This window comes from Eptesicus fuscus, chromosome 15, assembly GCF_027574615.1.
Source record: "Eptesicus fuscus isolate TK198812 chromosome 15, DD_ASM_mEF_20220401, whole genome shotgun sequence".
NCBI lineage: Eukaryota > Metazoa > Chordata > Mammalia > Chiroptera > Vespertilionidae > Eptesicus > Eptesicus fuscus.
Genome location: NC_072487.1, coordinates 3,945,877 through 3,961,445, shown reverse-complemented (window position 1 = coordinate 3,961,445; position 15,569 = coordinate 3,945,877). Strand labels below are relative to the sequence as shown.

At 45.6% G+C, this 15,569-nt stretch overlaps 1 protein-coding gene across 6 annotated transcripts in view; it reads left to right on the top strand.

The window, feature by feature from the left end:
- SPIN1 (spindlin 1) overlaps nt 1-15,569 on the top strand; it is a 94,016-nt gene that overhangs the window by 13,633 nt on the left and 64,814 nt on the right. The window contains exon 2 of one of the 6 annotated variants that reach the window (XM_054726902.1): nt 7,805-7,892. The exons of 4 other annotated variants lie outside the window; for them this stretch is intronic. The gene's annotated coding sequence lies outside the window, so the exon portion shown is untranslated. Of the gene's footprint in view, nt 1-7,804; nt 7,893-12,817; nt 12,841-15,569 lie in introns of those variants that run through there. One more of the 6 variants, XM_054726904.1, reaches the window with a different exon arrangement.

The window sequence follows — 15,569 nt, the reverse complement described above, 5'->3', positions numbered from 1 at the left end:
TCACCTTTGGTTTGAGGACTGTTGACTTCAGTCCTGTATTTTCTTTTAATTTTCAAAAAATTATGAAATCCTATATAATAAGAGGCTAATATGCAAATAGACCGAACGGCATAACAACTGGTCGCTATGATGCGCACTGACCACCAGGGGACAGATGCTCAATGCAGGAACTGCCCCCTGGTGGTCAGTGCGCTCCCACAGGGGGAGCACTGCTCAGCCAGAAGCCAGGCTCACGGCTGGCAAGCGCAGTGGCCTCCACAGCAGAGTTAAGGACTCGGGATGTCCAACTGCCAGGGAGTGGGCCTAAGCCAGCAGTCATACATCCCCCAGGGGGTCCTGGACAGCGAGAGGGCACAGGCCGGGCTGAGGGACCCCTCCCCCCCACCAGTGGCCTCTAGTATATTATAAGTACAGACGTAGTGACACATCTATGGTGTGTGACACACCAGCTGTGGAACTACCATTCATTTCATCATACATTTTATGTGGTCACAGTTGTAGTCTCTATTCATGTATGATTTATTCATGTATTTCTCATGTGTATTCATTCTCCTGTTAAGTATTAGCTTGTTTCCAGTTTGAGACTGTTAGTTCAGGTCCCCCTAAAACAAAAAGAGAGCAAGTTGGGATTAGAATTAGCTGTGTTGAGGGAGGTGAGGCCAGGCTTTTTTTTTTTTTTTTTTTTTTAATTTATTGATTTCAGAGAGGGAGATAGAAACATCAATGATGAGCGAGAACCATTTATTGGCTGCCTCCTGCATGCCCCCTACTGGGGATCAAGCCCGCAACCTGGGCATGTGCCCTTGACAGGAATTGAACCTGGGACCCTTTAGTCCGCAGGCCAACGCACTTATCCATCGAGCAAACCCAGCTAGGGCTTGAGGCCAGGTTTGATGCATGTGCAGGAGGAAGGAATAGAGAAAATGTCTGGTGGGAAAAGTCTTAGGACCACAGTGCAGTTCTTTTTATTTTTATTTATTTTAGAGAGGAAGGGAGAGCGAGAGAGAGATTGAAACATCAGTGATGAGACAGAATCATCTATCAACTGCCTCCTGCACGCCCCACACTGGGCATCAAGCCTGTAACTCGGGCATGTGTACTTGACCGGAATCGAACCCGGGACCCCTCAGTCCGTAGGATGACGCTCTATCCCCTGAGCCAAACTGGCTAGGGCTACAGTGCAGTTCTGAGAAAGGCCAGTGAGAAGTCCTTCAGCCAAAGTTGGGTAAGAGGTATCCTCGTATCTTGCTTTAGCATCTCCTACTAGAAAGTGTGTGAGGTATGCATGGGGCTCGGGGGAGGATGGTGATGGATTCAGCAGAGCAGCTGAGTCATTCACTTAAGCTCGCATGGTAGGTGAAGCTCCCCATGGCAGGTGGTCTAAGGCTGCGGTCGCCAACCTTTCGGACCTCACGGACTACCAGTGGTCGGTGGACCACCGGTTGGCGACCACTGGTCTAAGGGGCTCACCTCATTTCCACTTTCATGGCTGGTTTGGGACTTACGTGAGTGGACTGGACTTGGTGTGAACATTCAGGCACATGTTTCTGGCATGCTTTTCTGTTGTGTAGAATTGCTGGGTCACATCATAGATAGTACCAGACTTTTCCAAAGTAGACATACCAATTTCTGCTACAGCGAATACATTATTGTGGTTCCATATCCTCACCAATATTTGACATTGTCTTTTTAATTTTAGTCATCCCACTGGGTGGTTAGTAGAATCTTACTCTGGTTCCTGCCTCCTAAATTGAGTGTGGCCGTGTGATTTTGTCTTACCAGTGATGTGAGCAGAAAAGACTTGTCACACAAACTTCTAGGAGCAATAGTGAGATTTGCCACATCTTCCTCCTGCCAGTGATGGAGCTTTCTGCAGTGCGGGTGTTTTATGTGTCTGTCTGTGAGCCAAGAGGAGAGGAAGGACCAGGGTGGAGAAAAGAAGAGGGTGGGGGAGAGCAGTCGAAGAAGGGAGTGGGAATTTGTTTCAAGTAACTAAAATTTCTGGGGTTGTTTGTACCCATTGTACTGGTATACTTATTAGCTTAGATAAACCTTAAAAATAATTTAAGACTTTATTTTTCAGAACAGTTTTAGGTTCTCAACAAAATTGAACAAAAAGTACAAGTTTTCTTGTAATCCCTTGATCCCACACAGGCACAGCCTCCCATGCCCTGCACCTGGTATACATTTGTTACAATCAATGAACCTACATTGACACATCATTATTATCCCAAATCCATGGTTTACATTAGGGTTCACTTTAGGTGTGTATATTCAATGGGTTTTTACAGATATGTAATGTGTACTCACAATTGTAGTAAAATACAGAATAGCTTCGCTACTCTAAGAATCCTCTCTTGTCTGCCTGTTTGTTTTTTATTGATTTCTAAATTCCATTGTGATCAGAACACTGTTTAATTAAAGTTCATGGTATTTTTTAAGCTTATGACCAAAGAGATGATCAATTTTTGTAAATGTCCTGTGTATCCTTGGAAATAATGTGGATGTAATAGGGTCTTATTATTTTTATTGATTGATTTGAGAAAGAGAGCTTTGTTGTTCCACTTACTTAGTTTTTTAGAGGGGGGGTGGAGAGAGAGAGAGAGAGAGAGAGAGAGAGAGACAGAAACATTGGTGTGAGAGAGAAACACATAGATTACCTGGCCAGGGATCAAACTGGCAACCTTTTGGTGCATGGGACGATGCTCCAACCACCTGAGTCACACTGGCCGGGGCGTTGTTCCACTTACTTATGCATTCATTGGTTGATTCTTCTGTATGCCCTGACTGGGGATCAAACCCGCAACCTTGGCATATCAGGATGAGGCTCTTAAGTAGCTGAGGTACCCGGCCAGGGCACATGCGATTGTCAGTTCAACTTGACTAATCATGTTAAATTCTTCCACATCCTTAAACTTTTTCCCCCTTTTGGTCTGCTGCTTGTATTGGTTACCAAGATAAATGTATTTAATATCCTTAGTTTTGGTAATTTCTGCTTTATATATCTTGAGGTTATGTTATTAGGTGCATACGTGCTTAGAATGACATATCTTTTTCATCAATTTTGTTTTTTAAAATAATTCCATTTGCCCTGGCTAGTGTGGCTCAGTTGGTTGAATGTCATCCTGTGCACTGAAAGGTGGCTGGTTCGATTCCTGGTCAGGGCACATGCTCAGGGCCCATGACCAGGTTGTGGGATGGGAGGCAACAGATTGATGTTTCACTCTCCCTCTCTCTTTAAAAAAAATAAATAAATAAATAAATTAAAGGACTTAAAGTCATCGTATTCCTCACAAAGGCAAAAGTATCGTTAGAAGTAAAATTTTACCTTTTTTTTTATCCTCACCTGAGGATATTTTTCCATTGATTTTTTTTTTTTTTTTTTTAAGAGAAGGTGGAAGACAGAAATATCAATGTGAGAGAAACACATAGGCTGGTTGCCTCCTTCAGGAGCTCCTCCAGGGCCTGGGCGGGGGAGATGCCCGTGATTGGAATTGAACCTGGGACCTTTCAGTCCTCAGGCCTACGCTCTATCCACTGAGCCAAACTGGCTAGGGCAAGTTTTTTTATCTTAATATTCATGCGGCTGCACTATCTTTTCTTAGGTATATATTTTTGTACCCTTTGTTTTCAATCTTTCTTTGTGCTTATGTTTTAGATAATTTTGTTGACAGTTGGAATTTTAAAAATCTTGTCTGATAATATTTTTTAAAATTGGGACATTTTGTCAACAACATTTAACAAGATAATGGACATAGTTGGGTTTAATCTGTTATCTTAGTAAGCGCTTTCTGTTTATTGTACCTGTTTTATGTGCCTTTTCCTGTCCCCCTTTGGGTGCTAATTTTTATTGTGTTTTTTTTTCCCTTGTTAACTTGAAAGTTACTTAAAACGTGCATCTTTGACCTACCAGAATATAATATTTGGTTCTTTCCCCCTTTCTTTGGCACTTAAACTCTACCTCATTTTCATAGTATATCAATGTTGTGCTGTTATAATTCTCTGTATATTTTATCTTAAGATATTAGTAATTTGTGCAGTCAGTAGCTTGTTTGATTTACCCTCTTCATTCCTTCTGTAATTCCAACCCCTTCATCTTTGAACATTTTCCCTCTGCCTGAAGAACACTTTGTTTTCTACCTGTTGTGACTGCTCAGAGTGAATTCTCTTGAGTGTATGTTAGTCGAAATATGTCTCAAATTGGCCTTCCTTTTTGAAGGATATTTTTGATGTGTATAGGATCCTAACTTATCAGTTTTCTCCTGAGGCATTGAATTACATTTTCAGCTTCCATTCTTTCTGTAAGTCAGTTTAATATTTGCTCACATGGTGCAACTTGATAGATCCTCCCTTCACCCAACTGACTCATTCTTGAGTGAGTCTGTGTCCACTCAGACATGTACTTTTTGCTTCTTTCACAGAGTGCCTGCTCAATGGCTTTCTTCTTTTTCTCAACTTGAATAAAACTTGCTTTATTCTCACTCCCATTCATCCTTGAAAGTTTTCCTGGGTGAGTGAAGGACCTGGAGGTTGCCTGACAAGTGGAAGTTCCTGGCATGGAAGTGGACTAGTAACATACTTCTGTGGCGAGCCAGCCATGGGGTCTTCACTTTCATTTCTAGGTCCCTTCTCCTGTCACTGTTCTAGGCGTGGAGTTGAGTTTGAATGGAGTAAACCCACCGTCAGGGTGTCTAGCCACCACCATTACTGTTGGATACAACAATTCCATGTCAAGATAATGATGCTTCAAGGCTTTGGACCCATCCCTGACTTAGAGGACCCAGCCAATAACATAAGCGCTCTGATGAATCGAAGAAGGAATCCACGGACAGAAAGTGGTATAGCAAAGGTGGAGATTTATTGAACAAGTACAGACTCGCACGTGCGGAGAGGGAAGAGTCCCACAGAATGGACTCCCACGTAGGGAGGGGGATAAGGTCCCCTGAATTCCTTTTCCCTATGGCTTATAAAGGCTGCAGATCCTGGTGCCTTGATAATCCCCTCTGATTGGTCACTATTCCCTTAGACTGGTTACTATAGTAACTCCTGGGCTCAAAGGTTGAACCTCACCTGGGACATGTGAGGTTCTCCCCCCTCCTTCCTTATTGTTTTCCTATTCCCTTTGGGCTTTCTTCATCTCCTGATTGAAGGGCTTCCTTCTCTTTATTTTGTAAACATAGACCTTTCTTGGCTACTTCCAGTTCCCTTGTCTTATGTAAATATACCTGTTGCTACTTCCTTGTCTCATGGAGATGTAACTGCACCTGGCTTCCTTGTGTTATGGAAATGTACCTTCTTCCAGTTTGTGGCCGTGATTTTTCCATGGACCCCAATTCTAAAAAATCCCTAAGCCTGCCTATATTTTCCTAAAATTCCTGCTTCAGTATTTTCACATGGTGCCCTGGCCTCTTTCTTTTTCTCTGTTTAAAATAAAACTTGTTTTATTCTCCCTCCAAAATACATATATTTGCTCCCATGGGTGGAATTTGTCTTTTTTATTTCAGGCGTTTATGATTTTTTTTTTGTCTTTAGTTTTCAACTGTTTTATTGTGATGTGTCTGGTTACATATTTTTATTTATATTTTGTGTTTATAAGTCCTACTGAACCTGTGGAAATGTCTGAGTGTTCATTTTAATGTGTTAGACCTTCCCAGTCTCTTACCTTCTCCATGCTTCATTCTGGGTATTTTCTTCTGATTTTTCTTTGTTCACTAACATTGTCCCAATTATGCCCCAATTAATTATCTGCCTAGATTTAGTGGGACATACGCAGGTGACCAGGGGTCAGCAATAATGGCCTATCTCCTGGTACTTCAATGTCTAGTTGAGCCGAACCAGAACACATGAACACACAAGACAGAATTAGTATGCAATCACACAGGGTTTATTTACCTATTCCTAGTGGGTCCTAGGCTCCAGCAAAGGCCACCCGGCGATGCACACCGATAGACGGATGACTAAGATGGACACAGACAGGCGGCCGCAGTTGGTTCAGGCTCGCACAGCAGAGCAGTCAGTCAGGGGCTCCTCTCACAGAGCGACGTGGAGTCCTCCTCTATCAGGCAGGAGACATCAACCGAAGAAGGTCCGGTGCTTATATGGCCGGTAGTAAACAACTTGTGTCTTGTCAGTGTGGGCCAGACTGTGAGCCTTCTGCTAGGAGCAGGGTGTTTACACTGGAAGGGCTTAGGGCATTTACGTCAAGATAGTGGGGCATTCACCATGTTTATAACATTTTGGAAGTTACAGAGTATTGGGGTCTCCACACAGCAAACATTTCATACAATAATCATTTCACACATTAGGGGGTTTCCTTATGACCATAACATTATAACAAACATTTAACAAGATTAGCCAGCCTACTATTAATCTTATTTATTGCGTTTACTGTATTTTTTTACTACTGGAAAATCTGGTTCTTTGATAGTATTCTACCAAAGTTTACTACCTTAACGTCTTATCTGTGAATATAATACAGTTGTTTTTATTTATTTATTTCTGTACCCTTCTCCCCTTCCCCCCAACCTTAAATTACGATTTTGCGACTCCAATACCTGGCCCCATGGGTCTGCCTTTTTATTTATTTATTGTTCTAGTTTTTATTTTGTCTCTTGCAGCTGGATTGCGCGTGCAATAGATTACATTTTTAAAATAATTTGTAATTATTGGGGTCTAGGATGATATTTTATAGACAGGATTTGTGCTTGCTTCTGCCAGGCATCTGAGGGAGTGGACAGTCTGGGATCACCTCAGTTCAGGTCTAGGGTAAAGAGGAGTAGTGGCTGGCTGCAGTTCTTAGCCTGGATCCTTTCCATTTCTTCAGCTCCTGAGAGCAATTTAGGATTCCAGCTCATGTGACATGGGTCCACCAGCCCTCTCTTTCCTTTGGTACTCCCTGGGTTCTAGGCTTTGGTCCCTCACCTTGCAAAGCTGTCAGCCTTTCAGCTGTTTCTTACCACTTGCCAGTTGCTCTCAGGGATAAATGTGGTTCTAAATGTGGGGTTTACTTCCTTAGATTGTGCCTTTGTGAGCTCTACTATCTTCAAGTTCTTTGATGCTTTCAAGCATAGTTGTGGTGTATATGTTAGTGTGTGTGCATTCACATTTTTGTTGTGGAAGTTGTCAATCATATGTTAATGTGAAAAACCATTGAAACCTGTAAAGAATTTTTGTGAGTTTATTTGAGCCAAACTGTCGACACATGCTGGGAAGCAGAACCTCAACGAATTGAGATAATGCTCCAGAGAATGGTGGGTTACATCTGTATTTATACATTGCCATCAAAGGAGGGACATAGGTGGGCTACATGAAATTCATTGGTTATAGATTAAGGAGGTGGGATAAAGCAAAGCAGAGGAAAACCCCTAGGATTGGATAAAAAGTAAAACGATGGACACATACTTAGGTGGGTGCAGGAACAATTAACATGATAATGAAGGAATTTGTGGCATCTCCCGGAGCCCACAACATTTGGTTGTGCCCCAGGGGCTCCAGAACAAGGGAAGTTACAAGTTACCCAGACATTTCAAGGGTATGTTATAGATGCAAAAAGACAGATAGGCTCAGTTAAGGTAAAGGACCTTGTCAGTGAAGATACCGGCCTAGGAGGTGACTACCTACCATAACTGCGTTTAGTTAAAGTTTAATTTCAGACCATCCTTTGTGGTGACTTTAGGTCTCCGAGTCTGCAAGACCGCCATGCAGGCCTCCCCTGAGCTGTCAGGTCAGCATGTGGCCCCTTTCGTCCACACATATAAAAAGTCATGAAAATAGTGTAAAACAACCCCCTTTGTCTCTTTGACAGAACTCCAGTGATGTCTTCCTGGCTTTGATAATTTCCTGGCTTCTGGTGTGACAAGGTGTTCCAGTCTGACTTGGAATTAGCCATTCCAGTAAGAAACCCTGGTGGTCTTGATAGTTTCTGTTAGTGGTATTCTTTTAGATGATATTTTTTTCCTTTTTTTTTTTTAAGCTTTTAGCAGAGGTCTAAATTATTAATCCATTTTTTAAATGTATTTTATTGATTTTTTTACAGAGAGGAAGGGAGAGGGACAGAGAGCTAGAAACATCGATGAGAGAGCAACATCGATCAGCTGCCTCCTGCACACTTCCTACTGGGATGTGCCCGCAACCAAGGTACACGCCCTTGACCGGAATCAAACCTGGGACCCCTCAGTCCGCAGGCTGATGCTCTATCCACTGAGCAAAACTGGCTAGGCCAGTGGTCGGCAAACTCATTGGTCAACAGAGCCAAATATCAACAGTACAATGATTGAAATTTCTTTTGAGAGCTGAAAACCGACTTCTGCGCATGGGACACGAAGTTTCAGTCGCACTGTACGTGCACGCCCGCACGTGGTATTTTGTGGAAGAGCCACACTCAAGGGGCCAAAGAGCCGCATGTGGCTCGCGAGCCGCAGTTTGCTGACCACTGGGCTAGGCTATTATTCCTTCCTTACCAGGAGTTAGTTCATTCTTTATCTTGATGCCTGCAGATATCCTTTAAAGACTCATCAAGGATTCAGAGTTGTCTGTTGCCAGTAGCTTTAGGTGAGTGTTGTGCCATGGATCTTTTAGCAGTCTCGTGAATCAATAGTTATAAAAATATGAAAACAATTTTAATGTAACATGGTGTCTTTGGTAATGTGTTAAGTGATAAGACATCATTAACATACAGATAAAATTTTATGTTTTAAGATACTAAAACGACACCTTTTGATGCTTATAAAAAATACTAGAGTCCCGGTGCACGGATTCGTGCATTGGTGGGGTCCCTCGGCCTGGCCTGTGGGGATCAGTGGACCTCCGTGCCACTGCAGCCCGGCCTTACCCACCAGCTCGTCGGGCTCTGTCCACATCGATCCTGCACAGCACGAAGTAGTGTGGTTAGCGGCAGGCGCCAGGGAGGAGCCCGAGCCTGGGCTGGCGCTGTGCCACGCCTGCTCATCCCAGCCCTGCTGTGCCTGCCACTTGGGAACGCAGGGGGCGTGTCTGAGGGCCATGGGCTTGGCGGTGTCTGGTGCCCGTCTTGTCAGCTGAGCGGTGTTCCCGCTGTGGGAGCGCACTGACCACCCTCCGGTTGCTTAGACTTTTTATATATTGAGATATATTATAGATATTGAGGTTAACATTGATTAACAAATAATTGATGATAGGGAATATTAAGAGAGCAACTCAGAGTGAGGTCAGACTTCACAGGCTGAAGTACCATCCTTCACACAATTGCCCTTACTGCGGACATCATCTGCAAGCTGGGGGGTCCCTAGATCACCACGTTTCTGACTAGCTGGCTATAAATTCGGGGTTCCCATGACTCTCAGGTTTAGCAATTTACTAGAACAACTCAAGTGCTATGCTTATGAATTACAGTTTTATTGTAGCAGAAATGGTTCGAAATCAGGACCAGCCAAAAGAAGAAATGCGTAGGGTGAGGTTTGGCAGGGTCTGAGCAAGATTTTTCATTGGCGTTAGGACCATCACCCTTTGGCACGTGGATGTGGGACTGCATGGAGTCAGAGCATTGTTGACCACAGAAGCTCACTCAAGCTTCAGTGTCTAGAGTTTTTATTGGGGTTTCATTATGTAAGCATGATTCATTGTCCATGAGGTTGAACTCAATCTCTAGTTTCCCTCCCTGAAAATCCTCTACCCTGTAGTTGGTCTTTCTGGGTTGGCCAGCCCCCATCTGGAGTTATCTTGTTAACACTCTGAATCACAAGGACTTCTGTCACTCAGGAAATCCCAAGGATTTAGAGGGTGCTTCCCAAGAATTGGGACAAAGGCCAGCCAAATTCTTTGTTTTACAATAGTTGCCAATTCTGTTTTTATAGGTTGATCACTAATGCCCTGATGGCTGATTCACTCTAGTCATGTCCATTCTGTGGTGGGCTTAGTAACTTAATTTAGAAGTAGATGAGCTTAACAGCTATTTTGAGATCTGCAACAAGTGCATTGTGTTGGAAAGATCTGTAATTTCTATGATTGAGGAAGTAAAAGGAACTAGTAATAATACTGTGATGTGTTGTGTCAATAAAAGAACATTTGTACTTATCAAAAATTTAATAAGCATTGATTCAAGCCAAGTTTGAGGATATATATGCCTGAAAGGATCTTACTGATTGAGAAAATGCTCTGGAGGGAATGGCAGTTTTACAGCTCATTTTATACATTGGAATCAAAGGAAAGAACATAGGGAAGGTTACATGAAATCCATTAGTGTTAAATTAAGGACAAAGCAAGATAGGGAAATATCTAGGATTGAATAAAAAAGCAAAATGGAGAGATAAATCTTTTGCATTGATGGGTGCAGGATAGTTAACATTTAATATTTATAGGAAATAGAGATGGTACGCTGGCAGCAAGATAACAACAAGGAGTCTCATGGTCTTGTACTCTGTGCCAAGGTTGTGCCTCTGAGAGGTCTGGAAAATAAAATTATTCTGCCATTTTAAAGGTTTGTTATCCGAGATGCACAAAAACAATGGGCAGGCTTGCTTAAGGTAAAGATTAACCATTTACTGACGAAGCTATAGGCCTGGGGAGTGACTGCCTGCCCTGACCTGCCCAGTTAGGAATTTATTATCAGACCATACTGTGTGGGTGCTTTTAGTCACTGAGCTTATCAGGCCTGCCATGTGGCCCCCTGAGCTTGTCAGGTTTATTGCATAGCCCTCTTTTGGTTCACAGTTGTATACATTTATGATGGCAGGAAATTTGTGAGAATCTTTTGATTCCCTTTGAGATCATTACAGAAAGAGTATTGAGGTTCAAAACTAAATTCTTACCTGTTGGGAAAATTTTTCTAGGCTGAGAGACCAAAGAAAAAGGCTGACAACTTGAGCATTACATCAAAAGTTTATTAAGGGAACTTACATATAAGGTGCATCTTGGGGGCTGAGGCAAGAAAACATGGGTTTCTGTCCTGTGTGTTGCAAGGCGGATGCTAAAGGGTTATACATGGCAGGATGGGTAGGGGTGCTGATGTGTGAGCTATCCCAGAGAAAGGAAAACACCATACATGCTTGCCTGTTTCAGGAACCAGCACCCCTTTGGTATAGGGGTGGGCTTGATTAGATAGGGGATTTTAAAAAGCAGACTCTGCTCTGGCCCAGCTAGATATGGCTGGAGATCCAGCAGCAGCAGTCATGTCATAGAACTGTCAGTGTTTTAAAGATGATTGGGCAAATTGCAAGCCTGGATAGTTCACTATCCTATATAATAAAGAGGTAATATGCAAATTGACCCTCACACCCTCACAATATGGCTGCCTATGACCAGGCTGGCAGGGGGGTTAGTGAGTGACAACCAAACGACTGAACAAGCAGGCTGTGTGGGGCAACCAGGCCGGCAGGGGGTTAGTGAGGGCCAACCAAACGACTGAACAAGCAGGCTGGGTGGGGTGACCAGGTCGGCAGGGGGAGGCAGTTAGGGGTGACCAGGTCGGCAGAGGGGGACAGTTGGGGGCGACCAGGCTGGCATGGGGCACAGTAAGGGGTGACCAGGCCAGCGGAGGGGGCAGTTAGGAGTGGCCAGGTCTGCAGGGAGGGGGCAGTTGGGGGCAACCTGGCCGTCAGCATGGGGCAGTTAGGGGCAACCAGGCCGGCAAGGGGGGCAGTAAGGGGTGATCAGGCCGGCATGCAGAGGTAGTGAGGGGCAATCAGGCTGGCAGGGGGGGCAGTTAGGGGTGACTAGGCAGGCAGGCAGGTGAGCGATTAGGAGCCAGCGGTCCAGGATTGTGAGAGGGATGTCTGACCGGCAGTCAGACATCACCAGAGGGGTCCCGGATTGGAGAGGGTGCAGGCTGGGCTGAGGGGACCCCCCCCCCCCCCATGCATGAATTTCATGCACCGGGCCTCTAGTCTATATTATAAAAGCCTAATATGCAAATTGTCCCCATGGGAGTTTGACCAGGAGACCAATCGCTTGTTATAACGTGTGCTGACCACCAGGGAGTGGCGCAGAACAAAGGAAGGCCCTGCCCGGCAGCTGGGGAAAGGAGGCCCCGGCTAGTAGCCGGAAGGCCCCCATCTGCCCTAATCACCGGCCAGGCCTAGGGACCCTACCCATGCACGAATTTTGTTCACCGGGCCTCAGTGTTTAATGAAGATGAACTTAGCAAAGGAAATCAGGATCTTCTTTTCCCCTTCTTTTTTGTTATTAATCCTCACCTGAGAATATTTTTTTCCCCATTGCTTTTTCAGAGTGGAAAGAAAGGAGGGGAAGAAAGAGGTACACACATACACATTGATATAAGAGAGATACATCGACTGGTTGCCTCCCAGATACATGCCCTTGACTGGGAGTCGATCCCATGAACCTTCGGTGCGGGGGCTCATGCTCTAATCACTGAGCACACCTGCCAGGGCTCCCCTACTTTTTATCATGAAAAATTCCAAGTTGAAATAAAAGTTAAAAGAAAAAAATTAGTATGCGCTTCACCTAGATTAAAAATTTAGTATTTTTTCATTTTCACTTCATTCTCTATGTATGTATTATTTTCTTTAGGTGAACCATTTGAAGTTCGCTGCTGACATTATGACAGTTTACCTCTAGAAATTTCATCGTGCATTTTCTAAAAAGTATATTACAAGCATAACCACAATGTAATAATTGTGCTTTTAAAGGCTAATGATCCTTCTATATAATAAAAACCTAATAAGCAAGCAAGTTGTCCCCTCAACCGAGAGTTTGACCGCTCGCTATGACATGCGTTGACCACCAGGGGGTGGCGCAGAACATGGCGGGTGTCGACAACGTGGTGCTGGCAGCAGTGGCAGTGGAGGCGCTGCTGGCCCCGATGGGCCCCGATGAGAGCGGGACCGCAGTGGGATGGTGGAGCAGGTGAGCGGACGGCACCAGGCCAAGGCAGGTGCAAGCAGGGGCCCGATTGCCCTGCAGATGGCGACCAGTGGCAGTGGTGGGGGGCGGGGCCGCCGTCTGGCTCCCAGGCGCTGAGGGAGCCGGGGGGGGGAGGGGGCCTGGCCCCAACCGATTGTCCTGCAGACGATGACCAGTGGCCAGCCCCGGACTGGAACGGGAACCTGGGGGTGGGTGGCAGTAACCAACCTCCCGCAGCACCCGGGCAGGGGGCTGTGACCTCTTGCTGGCTACCTGGGAGTGGGGGTGATGGGGTCAGAGGTGCGGTGAGAATGGGGGGTGCCCGCCGAACTCGCTTGCTCTCCCCCTGCTACCCTCCCCTGGGACACCAGGGCTCACGCGCTGGTGAAGCCCCTGTGCTCAGGTGCCGGGCGCCCCCAAGGAGCCTGCCTTATACCTGTGCGGCCTTTTCCGGGTGAGCCGGGACTGCAGGGCCCAGTCGGGCTCCCCGTGGGTTTGCACAGGAGAGAGTGTGCTGCCCGCCTGGCTTCTGTGTGGCGCCAGTGGGTGGCCCAGAGGCCCACACTGCACCCTGACCCACGGCGTCCGGCCGCACTCACCGCATCTCCACATGGGAACTTGGGTGCCGTGACTCAGGCGGAGGGGGGCGCGTGGGGGTCTGGGAACCCAGGTGCTACCCAGGGCCCAGAGGTCAGCTGGGACCTGCCCTTCCACGCCAGATGCTCGCGCTTCAGTTGCCAGCCAGGCCTAGGGACCACAGCCGTGTACGAATTTCGTACACTGGGCCTCTAGTCCTATATAATAAAAGCCTAATATGCTAAGTGTCCGGTCAATCGATCGGCTATTCAGCCAATCAAAGCGTAATATGCTAATGACATGCTAAGGCTGCCCAACTGCTCGCTATGACATGCACTGACCACCAGGGGGCAGACAAGTCGACTGGTCGACCAGTCGATATGACGTGCACTGACCACCAAGGGGGTAGACGCTCGACTGGTAGGTTAGCTTGCTGCTGGGGTCCGGGTGATAGGGACTGAGCGAGGGGCCAGACACACACTGGAGCCCTCCCCAGCTCCCACCCAGCTGGCCAACCTCCCGTGTCGCTCCCTGCCCGATCGTGCACCGGTGGGGTCCCTCAGCCCAGCCTGCGCTCTCTCACAATCTGGGACCCCTCGAGGGATGTCGGAGAGCCGGTTTCAGCCGAATCCCACAGGGGGAGTGCCGCTCAGCCAGAAGCCGCGTTCACGGCTGACGAGCACAGTGGCGGTGGCAGGAGCCTCTCCCGCCTGTCCTGCCTCCGTGGCAGCGCTAAGGATGTCAGACTGATGGCTTAGGCCCGCTCCAGGACATCCCCCAAGGGTTCCCGGACTGCAAGAGGGGGACACTCCCCCCCTCCCCCAGTGCATGAATTTTGTGCACTGGGCCTCTAGCAATTACATAATTTCATATACTATTTAGCCCCTATTTAAACTTCCCCATTTGTCTTAAATATCTCCTTGCTTTTTTTTCTCCAAACCATTCATTCAGGGTTTACTCATCGTGTCTGACTTTTAGAGTATGCTCATGGGTCTTGTAGAAACTTTCCACTTGCTCCTGTGTTACCTGTATTTCCTACAAACTGGAAATTAGGTCTAGTGAACAAGTAGATTTAGGTGCAGCATTGTGGATCAGGGAAGCCTCTGTTGTGCGGTTTGCTGAACCGCGATGCCTGCATGGTGAGGCAGCATTTGTAATCAGGTACTCTGGTGATCCTGTGGTGCTGTGCAGTATTGCTCTCCATCATCCTAGTGGTATTGGCATCTGTTGGGTCTCTGAATACCGGACAGTCTTTTTTATGGTCTGAAGTTAGACTCCATTTGACAACATTTCTGTAATGCTTGAAAAAATGTGATAATTCCTACTATCCTGGAAATAATGAGATTTTGCTGTCAGCATGTAAAAGTTAAATTGTTTTTCCCTTTAGTTTGTCTTATTTTTAACCACTTAGTAGAATAACATAAGGCAAAACTTTTTTTTTTTTTTTTAAATATGTAAGTTTTGCCCTTTCTATTCAAAAGAGTGAGAAAGCTCTGAATGAATTTTCAAAGTCTTGTATGGCAACTTGATGCAAAACGAAGCCAGTGTTTCATTAGTTAATGCTCTTCATTGTTTTCCTTTGGCTCAGTCTCTGTATATTTCTTTCTGGTCTTAACAGAAGTTGGGATAATATTAGACAGTTGGAATATTAATTGTAACTCAAAAATGGAGAGGGACTTTCATCTGAAATTTTGCATTCTTATGTTATTCAAAAAGCTCCTTGTGGCCCAGCCAGTATGGCTCAGTGGTTGAGTGTCGACCCATGCACCAAGAGGTCACTGGTTCGATTCCCTGTTAGGGCACATGCCTGGGTTGCGGGCTTGATCCCCGGTGGGGAGCATGCAGGAGACAGCTGATTGATGATGTTTCTCTCTCCCCCTTCCTCTCTCTCTAAAATCAATAAAAATACTTTTTTTTTTTAAAGCACCTTGTGTCCTTCCCCTATTGCAACTCTTCCTTCAACTTATATTCTCTACTTTTATTTATTTTAAACTCTTACTTTTGCTAAGTTTTAAAAAGAAATGTTCTTACTGATTTGAGAGAGTGGGAGGGAGGAAGGAGAGAGAAAGAATCATTGATGTGAGAGACAAACATGGATCGGCTGCCTCCTGCACTCCCCCTACTGGGGATTGAGTCCACAAACCCCCAGGTATGTG